This window comes from Schistocerca piceifrons, chromosome 1 (genome assembly GCF_021461385.2).
Source record: "Schistocerca piceifrons isolate TAMUIC-IGC-003096 chromosome 1, iqSchPice1.1, whole genome shotgun sequence".
Lineage (NCBI taxonomy): Eukaryota > Metazoa > Arthropoda > Insecta > Orthoptera > Acrididae > Schistocerca > Schistocerca piceifrons.
Genome location: NC_060138.1, coordinates 685,872,760 through 685,883,370, shown reverse-complemented (window position 1 = coordinate 685,883,370; position 10,611 = coordinate 685,872,760). Strand labels below are relative to the sequence as shown.

Below are 10,611 nucleotides of genomic sequence, written 5' to 3'. Positions count from 1 at the left end.
TATCCTTATGTCCTGACATTCTCGTGGATGTAACCTCAGCTAGCACATGTCCCCCTTTTTTTCCAATATATACTTTGTACAGGGTGGAGAGAAGGAGTCTGACAAGGTCAGATCAAGGTAGGTGATGTTGAATAGAGTGAAATTTTCCTAATAACCATGGGCCAGAAATGCAGCCATAAAACCACAGACAATTGGTGATGAGTGCGTAGAAGTGCGAACAGTTAATCTAACTTACCACAGCAAAAGAGTAGGCCTACTAATTAAATTACCTCAAGATAATGGTTTCAGCTAAACAGTCAAAGCTAGGCAAACTTTTAATTCATATTGAAAAACAGTTGCGTTAGTTACGTATTGTGTGTTGTGTTTGCTGGATAATAAGAAGGTAATCCCAAAAGTCTCCTATTTTTTTATAAGTACATAGACCTGTTTATTTCTACAATGGTTTACATCAGTTAACAGCTTGAACATTTAGCTATTTTTCGACACAATCACCATTTCTGTCGATGCATTTTTGCTGACACTGTGGCAGTTTTTATATGCCCATGTCATACCAGCTTGCCGCCATGCTGTTCAGAAAGTTATGAACCTCTTCTTTCACCTCGTCGTCGGAGCTGAATCTCAATCCAGCCAAATGTTCTTTTAACTTACGGAACGGTCACTGGGTGCCAAGTCAGGACTATAGGGTGGGTGGGTGTTTATGTTCCACAGAAGCTGTTGCACGAGAGCAACGGTTTGCCGAGCGATGTGTGGGCGAGCTTTGTCATGAAGAATGTGTACTCCCTTACTCAACATTCCTTGTAGTGGACTGACAAGGCAGCCAGTCCACAGTGACGGGTAGCCGAAAGAAAGGCACGCGTACACACACGCTGACTGGCGTGAAGTCTGGAACAGGATAAGTATTGAATGCTAATAAGAAAAGTATGCAGCTCCTCGAATTCTTAACTTTTATTTATCCTTGTTGTATACATCGTTCTTCTTGTTGAGACATTTCATACGATAACTATCAAATTATGTAAGGCTAATGGCGCCTTGCTAGGTCGTAGCCATGGACTTAGCTGAAGGCTATTCTAACTGTCTCTCGGCAAATGAGAGAAAGGCTTCGGCAGTGTAGTCGCTAGCAAAGTCGTCGTACAACTGGGGTCGAGTGCTATTCCGTATCTCGAGACCTGCCTTGTGGTGGCGCTCGGTCTGCGATCACACAGTGGCGACACGCGGGTCCGACATGTACTAAATGGACCGCGGCCCATTTAAGCTACCACCTAGCAAGTGTGGTGTCTGGCGGTGACACCACATTCCTCCCCCGCAAATCGGCGAACGGTCGTGTTATAAGGCTTCCGCCCGCCGTGGGGAGGACCCCATGTTGACATATGCGATGAGGTGTGCAGCCTAACAACAGGCGAGGCTGTGCCACCCGCACCCGGCCATTCGGTCCGAGGGGAGCTAGGAAACGCCTGAAAACCTAGTCCAGGGTGCACGTCAACATGCGGTGTATGCGCCCGTAAAGAGACAGGAGGGGCCGAAGGGTCGACCTCCATTGCGTTGGGGTACCCGACGCGCGATGACGTCATGTGGTCCAGAGCGGGCAAGAGTTCCATGGCGGAGGACGGCTGGTCACGGGAAGCGATCGGCGGCGCGTGACCCAGGGAGGCGCTTGGCGGCCGCAGCGAAGCGCCGAATGCAGGCGGCGCCGGCTGGAGGACCGGCGCCTGCGGCGGAGGCTGCGGCGGCACGTCGCCATGGGGCAAAATGGAAGGCATCGTCGGTAACACCTGGGGATGGGGCGAGCTAGTAGATGGGTCCCCAGGGCACTGACCGGACGGCACCGTTGCTGGAAGCAGACGGGGAGCGGCAGAACCCGTGCGACAACAGAGGCGCAGCTGATTGAAATGCTGACGCACCTCACCAGAGGCCCCCAAAACCAAATACATCGCGCGGCCGAGGCAGCGAAGAATGTGGCCTGCGAGCCAACGCCGTGAACCGCGATAGTTGCGATAGAATACAACGTCGCTTCGAGCAAAAGCAGAAGTCTGCCGCTGCACTGGAACCTGAAGCGGCGGATGCAGCAAAGACATCAAGGTTCGATGAGGACGACCGTGGAGCAACTCAGCCGGCGAGCGACCATCTCGGGGCTGAGAGCGATACGAAGACAAAAAGAGCAACAATGCGTCCTCCCTAGAATGCGACTCCCTCAACTTCAACATCTGTGACTTGAAAGTCCGGACCAATCGTTCAGCGGCACCGTTTGACTGAGGCGAAAACGGCGCGGAAGTCAGATGTTGAATACCATTGGCCTGGCAGAATGCCTGAAATTCGGCGGACATGAATTGTGGGCCATTGTCGGAAACAATAGTCTGCGGAAGACCTTCAATGCAAAAGATAGCAGACAACACTTGTATGGTGGCGGAGGACGTCGTGGAAGACATCCGGACAACAAAAGGAAAATTACTGAAGGCATCTACTAGAACCAACCATCGAGCATTCCAGAATGGACCAGCAAAATCGATGTGCAAGCGTTGCCAAGGGGAAGTGGCTTTTGGGCATGCAAAGACTTTCCGCGGCGGTGCGGATTGTTGTTCGGCACACGCCATGCAAGAACAACACATATTCGTAATCGCAGCATCGATTCCGAACCAAGTACAGTGCTGACGAGCAAGTTGTTTCGTTCGCACTATACCCCAATGTCCTTGGTGAAGAAGCCATAAGACAGAGGACTGTAACGAACGTGGGACCACGACTCTGGACTGATCATTATCAGAACGCAACAACAAAACACCACGTCAAACAAAAAGTCTCTCCTTGTGAGCAAAAAATCGGCGAACCAACGGATCCTCGATCCGAGACTTTGACAAAGGCCATTGCGTAGCAACAAAACGCAAAATGGTAGCAAGGACAGGGTCAGCAGCGGTGGCTGTAGCTACACGACGAAAATCAATCGAAAACGATTCGACCACTTCATCGGTTTCCGAATCAATGAACATGCAAGCAAGTTTGGAAGAATTGAATGCTTTATCCTCAGCAACAGGCAAACGGGACAACGCATCGGCGTTTCCGTGCTTAGCAGTGGACCGATACAAGATATCGTAGCAGTACTGCGAGAGGAAAATAGACCAGCGAATGAATTTCTGTGCTATACGTGGAGGTACAGGCTTGTTCGGATGAAAAAGCGACGTCAAAGGGTTGTGGTCTGTGATAATGGTAAAGTGACGACCATACAAGAAATCATGGAACTTAGTAACACCAAACACGAGAGCCAAAGCTTCTTTCTCTATCTGGGAATAATTTCTTTGCACAGACGAGAGCAATTTTGACGCAAAGGCAATAGGGCGATCATGCGAGCCAACTTTGTGCGCAAGCACAGCACCGATCCCGAAATCCGATGCATCTACCATCAACAAAAGGGGTTTCTGGGGATCGAATGGCGTAAGGCAAGTATTAGAAAGCAACGCCGATTTCAACTGGTGAAAGGCGCGTTCGCATTCCGTCGTCCAGACGAACGGAACACCCTTACGGCGTAAGCTATGAAGCGGAGCTGAAATGGAAGAGGCATTGCGCAGAAAGCGATGATAATAGTTAATTTTACCCAACACACTCTGTAGCTGTTTCACATTCTGCGGCGAAGGCAATTCCTGTATGGCACGGAGGTGCTCCGGACTCGGATGTATGCCTTGGGCATTGATGACGTGTCCCAGGTATGGCAAGTCACGAGCAAAAAACACACATTTGTCCTTCCGCAAGCGAAGACCATTTTGTCGCAAGACCTGAAATAATGTCCGTAGGTTCACAAGATGATCTTCTGCTGTCTGTCCGGAGATCACTATATCGTCCAGATAGTTTGCTGCAGTAGGGACCGACGCACAGATAGTTTGTAAATATTGCTGAAACAATGCAGGGGCAGATGCACACCCGAATGGCAGTCTTTTGAATCGGTACAAACCAAGATGCGTGTTAACCACCAAGACACGCTGGGATTCGGCGTCCACTGGGATTTGCAAGTACGCATCTGCTAGGTCCAACTTCGAAAAGTATTTACCCGGGCACAGTTTATCAAAAAGATCTTCCGGGCGGGGTAAGGGAAAAGTTGCAATCACGAGTTGTGGATTCACAGTTGCCTTGAAGTCCACACAAAGTCTCAGTTTTCCGGAAGGTTTTGGCAAAATTACTAAGGGTGAGGCCCAGAGAGAAGCTTGCACACGTTCAATTACACCTTGTGATTCTAAATCGTTTAATGTTCTTGCGACCTCATCACGCAATGCGTGAGGAACATTGCGCGCTCTGAAAAATTTCGGTTGCGCGTTGACTTTCAGTTCCAAATGTGCTTCATAGTTCGTAGCGCAACCAAGGCCCGGTGCAAAAATGTCTGCAAATTCTTCACACAGACGAGAAACACTGTCTGAAGGCACAGTCTGATTCACTGATAGGACCTGATTTACGATAGACATGTTAAACAATTGAAATAAATCTAAACCAAACAAGTTCACTGCTGTAGAAGAACGAAGAACGTAAAATGACACATGTTTTGTTTGTCCCTTGTATGTTGCAAGAAGGGTGCACTGTCCTAACACAGGGATCTGCTGTCCTGAATAACTTTTTAACTGAACATTTGCGGCATGCAACGGAGGTTTGCCCAGTTGTTTGTACGTGTCGTGATTGAGCAGTGAAACTGCTGCTCCGGTATCGAGCTGGAATGGTATGACCTTGCCATTAAAGTCCAAATCTACAAAAATTTTATTGTCCTGCTGACGACAAGAGCGACTGTTTTGTGCAATTGGAACAGACACTTGTCCAGAATCACTTGCTAATTGACGTGATTTCCGGCGACGTCGACGCACACTTTTTGTGGGACGAACACAGTCACTGTTAGAGAAAGTGGCACTGGACGGGGTGGAAGTAACTACATGAATGTCCATGGGTGAAGGTCCACGAGCCAGAGTGTCCTTGGTTCGATTCCGGCGCGAAGCAAAGGGCCTGGAATGATTGTGATTGTCTGATCTGAGCTTTTTCTGGCAAACACTTTGAACATGTCCTTTTTTATTGCAGAAAAAGCAAATAGCTTGGCGTAACGGGCAATGTTCACGCGAATGTCTAGTAGCACACCGCGGGCATGATTTCACTGCATTTGTGTGCTGGCGCGGCACACCTGGTTTAGTGCGCGGCGGCAGCTGCGTTGAAGTGCGCGAGGGCAGGTTACCGGGCCGCGCAGCGCACCCGGTGGGCCGGTTAATGTTACACACTGCTGGCGAAGTTTCAAAAGAGTCCTGAGCAGAGTCAAGTGTGTCTTGTCTATCCAATATGTCTATCACTTGTTGAAGGGAGGGATTAACTAGTTTCATAATTTGCTCCCGTATGCGAACATCAGAAACGTTCTGTGCAATTGCATCACGTACCATTGTATCTGAATAAGGAAGGCCACAGTCACATTCAAATGCACAGTCCCTAGTAAGTCCTTGCAAAGTTGCAACCCACTCCCTATTAGTCTGACCGGCCGTACGTTTTGTACGAAAGAAAGTATACCTTTTTGCAACTACATTAACTGTCTCTTTGAAATAGGTGTCCAATGCCGACAAAATTTCATCGTAGGACAGAGTCGCTACGTCGCGTCGGGGAAACAATTTCACTATCACACGGTACATTTGCCTGCCGACACAAGACAATAAGTGAGGCTGCCGCTCATTACCTTGAATTCTCTAGGTGGCGAGATGAAATCCAAACTGGCGTGACCATTCCGTCCAGGACTCTTGCGCCGCGTCAAAATTGCGAAACGGCGGTGCAACTGCATGTTGTGGTGGCGGCAGCGATGAAGCGGCTGCTGCCGCATCGGTTTGAATGGCACGTTGACCCTGGACGAGCTGTCCAAGGGCATCCAATAACGCCTGCGTCTGCTGATTCTGCAAGCGATAAAATTCGGACAGTACATCTGGCGAAGCCATGACACAAGTAAATGTAAGCAATTAGAAAGAACACGTTTCCCTCGTCGCCAATATTGTGGACTGACAAGGCAGCCAGTCCACAGTGACGGGTAGCCGAAAGAAAGGCACGCGTACACACACGCCGACTGGCGTGAAGTCTGGAACAGGATAACTATTGAATGCTATTAAGAAAAGTACGCAACTCCTCGAATTCTTAACTTTTATTTATCCTTGTTGTATACATCGTTCTTCTTGTTGAGACATTTCATACGATAACTATCAAATTATGTAAGGCTAATGGCGCCTTGCTAGGTCGTAGCCATGGACTTAGCTGAAGGCTATTCTAACTGTCTCTCGGCAAATGAGAGAAAGGCTTCGGCAGTGTAGTCGCTAGCAAAGTCGTCGTACAACTGGGGTCGAGTGCTATTCCGTATCTCGAGACCTGCCTTGTGGTGGCGCTCGGTCTGCGATCACACAGTGGCGACACGCGGGTCCGACATGTACTAAATGGACCGCGGCCGATTTAAGCTACCACCTAGCAAGTGTGGTGTCTGACGGTGACACCACATTCCTCTTCTCCGGTTCTGAATTGCTCGTTTGAGTTTTTTCAGAGTCTCACAGTACCTGTCAGACATCATCCAGGGTGATCCGCCAATCTTCACGCATGCTTTGCTCAACCTTCAACACTGTCTCCTCAGAAACTGATGGTCTCCCACTCGTGAATTTCGCTAGCAAAGTCGTCGTACAACTGGGGTCGAGTGCTATTCCGTATCTCGAGACCTGCCTTGTGGTGGCGCTCGGCTGCAATCACACAGTGGCGACACGCGGGTCCGACATGTACTAAATGGACCGCGGCCGATTTAAGCTACCACCTAGCAAGTGTGGTGTCTGGCGGTGACACCACATTCCTCTTCTCCGGTTCTGAATTGCTCGTTTGAGTTTTTTCAGAGTCTCACAGTACCTGTCAGACATCATCCAGGGTGATCCGCCAATCTTCACGCATGCTTTGCTCAACCTTCAACACTGTCTCCTCAGAAACTGATGGTCTCCCACTCGTGAATTTCAGTCTGGCCAGCTGCAAACACTCTACACCACTTACGAACATTTTTGACATCCATGCACAACTCACCATACACTTCCATCAATTGGCGATGGATTTCAATCAGCGCAGTGCCCTCTGCGTTCAAAAACCGAATAACTGCGCACAATTTGCACTTTGCGGTAACATCCAATGGGAGCTTCATTCTCAATGGCTGCCAAGCCGAGACTGAGTGCCTCGACGTGGCGTGCACATGGTTACACACAGCGCTTGAAGCACTCTTCATAACAGTGTGACCAACTGCCACACAAACAGAGTTCTGTACTTAAAAAAAAAAAAAAAAAAAAAAAAAAAGGAGACCTTACTTTTGCGATTACCCTCGTACTTTACTGTTAGATCGACAGCACTATAAGTATCATAATACCATTAATTTAAGGTAATAAAAAGCAACGTAGTTAGAGATAACCACACACCTAGAAACACCCAAAGAAGTTCTAGCTTGTCAGACGAAAGTTCCCCACTCTTGTCACTGACTGGCTGTCATTTTATAACTGTAGCTCCACATTGGTGCCCTAGTCTGCTCGGACATCATCCTTTATTGCTTTCACTTTTCATCTTTGTAATACTTCCCTTCTTCTTTTTCCTGTCCAGTCCACACCTTCTCTATCTTCTTAATTGCTCTGTTTATTTCTTTTATCTTAATTTGTATTTCTCACTTTCATCATTTTTGGACTGAAGTGCTTACGGCATACTAAATTTGATCCCATGTTGTCACACCTCTGGTTTCACCTTTGTAACCCATGTTCCATTGTCCTTAACAGTTGAGTCCCTCTCTTGTAGGACCTGAGGCACCTGCCCTTCATTTTTAATCTTCCCCAAAATGTACCTCTCCCCTTCCCACCCCTCTCTCCCGGACCCTCCTTTCCTCTCCCTTCCCCTCCCCCTCCCTCCCCTCTCCCGGACCCTCCTTTCCTCTCCCTTCCCCTCCCCCTCCCACCCCTCCCTCCTCCTCTCTGAGGAAGGAACTAATAGTTGCAAAAGCTAGGGAAGTGAATGTTTCATTGTCTTGCACCAATGTGCTGTATAACAAGTTTTATGATATCCTTTGTAGGACTTGACAAGGTTCGTTCTGTTTTAAGTGGTGGCTGGAATACATCTTTTAGATTTTTCTTTAATGACCTTTCAGTTTCTGCTGATGTGTGAGAGGAACACTTTCTCAAATGTTTTTCATTTTCTTCATCTCTGTCTAATGTTCAGTTTCATCTATGATTGGTATACTCATTCCTGCATAAAAAAGGTTGCTATGTTGTTTCAGTGTATATTAGCTTTCTTGGTCAAAGACTTCAAAGCTACTGTGTAGGTACAAAGCAGTTACTTGGTGAATAATGATGGAGGGTACAAATTAGTGTGTGTTGGTTTTCAGTAAATGTTACAGCCAAATAAGTGTTGGGTCTTTGTCTATCCAATACATGCAGGAATTGGGTGTGGTCATATTGCTTATTGCTCATTGTGAAGTGGATGATAAGATGCAGCTAGTTTAGCACCTGAAATCCATATGATCAAATTACGGAGATATTTGTTTTGGAAGAAGCAGAAAGACTTGGTGGCTGTTACCTCCAGCACCTTGGTTTGAACACTACTATAAGCAGCTTGGCTACCCCTGGTGGTAACAATCAATTGCTTCATTGATTTGTGTGTAGTAATTGCTTTCTATCACATAAACTTAAGAAAAGAAGATTTTTTGGATTGGGGGGAGGGAGGGAGGGAGAGAGAGAGAGAGAGAGAGAGAGAGAGAGAGAGAGAGAGCACTACTCACTAAGTGCAGCTGTCATGGATGTGATTGAAATGTAGAAAACATAGAGAAAAGTCAGATATGCACTTAGTTAAAACCACATTTTCTAATTTATTAACTAATGAATTAAGTACATTCTCACTGTAAGTGTAAATAGCTTGCTCTTTATCAGAACTCTTAAGAAATCCAAACTGTGACTTGGACAATATATTATTTGCAGTCAGATGCATAAGGAGACACTTGAACACAACCTTTTCAGATGTTTGTTGAGAAAGCAGGCAAAAGTGAAATTGGTTGATAGTTTGATGGTATCTCTTTATCCACCTTCTTGTAAAGGGGCTTAACTTCAGCATATTTTAGCCAGTTTGGAAATGTTTCACCAAAAAGAGATTGATTACACAAATAACTTAAGATAGAAGTAAACTTGCGTGAGCACTCTTTGATTAACCTTGTTGATATGTTATCATACCCACTAGAATACTTAGTGCCTTGTTGACAACTTGGATCTATGGCTTTGTGGGGTCTGTGCCAACTGTCAGGCCACGGTTTTGCAGTTATCTAAGATCCAACCAGTATGGTCATAAGCCCAGGAGAGGTGCTGCAGGCGATGTCATGCTGTTAACAAAGGTACCCGTGTCAGTTACCTGCTGCCATAGCCCATTAACACTAAATTTTGCCACACAGTCCTTACAGATATGTTTGTCATACATCCCACATTGATTTCTGTAGTTATTTGATGCATTGTCTGTTAGTACTGACAACTCCACACAAACACAGCTACTCTCAGTCGTTGAGTGAATGCTACCAACAACTGCTTTGTCCCTGGTGAGAGGTAGTGTCTGAAATTTGTTATTCTCAGCACACTCTTGACATCGTGAATCTCAGAGAATTCCCTAACAATTTCTGAAATGGAATATCCCATGCAGCTAGCTCAAACTACATTCCATGTTCAAAATCTGTTAATTCTCATTGTGCAGCCGTAACAACATTGGAAACCTTTTCATGTGAATCACTTGTGTGCAAATGATGGCTCCACCAATGTGCTGTTCTTTTATACATTGTATACATGACACTACTGCCATCTGTACATGTGCATATCACTGTCCTATGACTTTTGTCACCTCAGTGTAAAAGGAGTGCTAACTTACATGTGGAAGGGCATTGAATAGCTTCAGAGAAGTATTAGTGATGTAGGAAACAAACATGATGATTAGTATTAATGACTATGCACTTCCTTTCACTTGCTGCTTTTGTTGTCACAAAGCAATTAAAATTCTGCCGCAGTAGGCTATAAATGATAAGATTGCAAGACATAGTTGTACCTATGTAAGAACCTTAGGATTCTGTTACTAGTTGATGTGTCAAATATTTATTTTGTTTGGATAACACCAGTTTAAATTTCTTGTCTTGTAATGTATTTCCACAGGCTAATACCTCTTGTCCAACATGCAGAGCACCAGTTGAATGTTACAATATATGAACAGTGATGTGGGCTTAAGATACTGGAGAAGAATATTTATTTCCTTGTTGTGTATGTACCAGAGACAAATGTTACCTATTGTTAGTGTATATATATATATATATATATATATATATATATATATATATATATATATATATATATAGTATAGAACTCACTGTTACAAAAGGTGCTGCATTAGCATGCCAAATTTATTATAGTGGGAATTCAGCATTCACATAAAATGATATAAGCTCATATGTTGATATATTGGCATTGTGTTGTATTGAACTAATTTTAAGATACATGTTGTGAAATACTTTTATTTTTGTGTTTCATTGTCCTTTGTCTCACAAAAAGTGTCTGAAAGATGTTCTTGGTATAAAACAAGAAGACAGTTAGAAGTACACAAATA

At 45.6% G+C, this 10,611-nt stretch overlaps 1 long non-coding RNA gene across 1 annotated transcript in view; it reads left to right on the top strand.

Annotated features, from left to right (window-relative positions):
- Positions 1-10,303, top strand: part of LOC124798385 — a 22,425-nt gene extending 12,122 nt beyond the window's left edge. Inside the window, exon 3 of the long non-coding RNA XR_007016939.1 lies at positions 10,164-10,303. This is a non-coding gene — a long non-coding RNA (uncharacterized LOC124798385). The remainder of the gene's footprint in view (positions 1-10,163) is intronic.
- Positions 10,304-10,611: the final 308 nt, after the last annotated feature.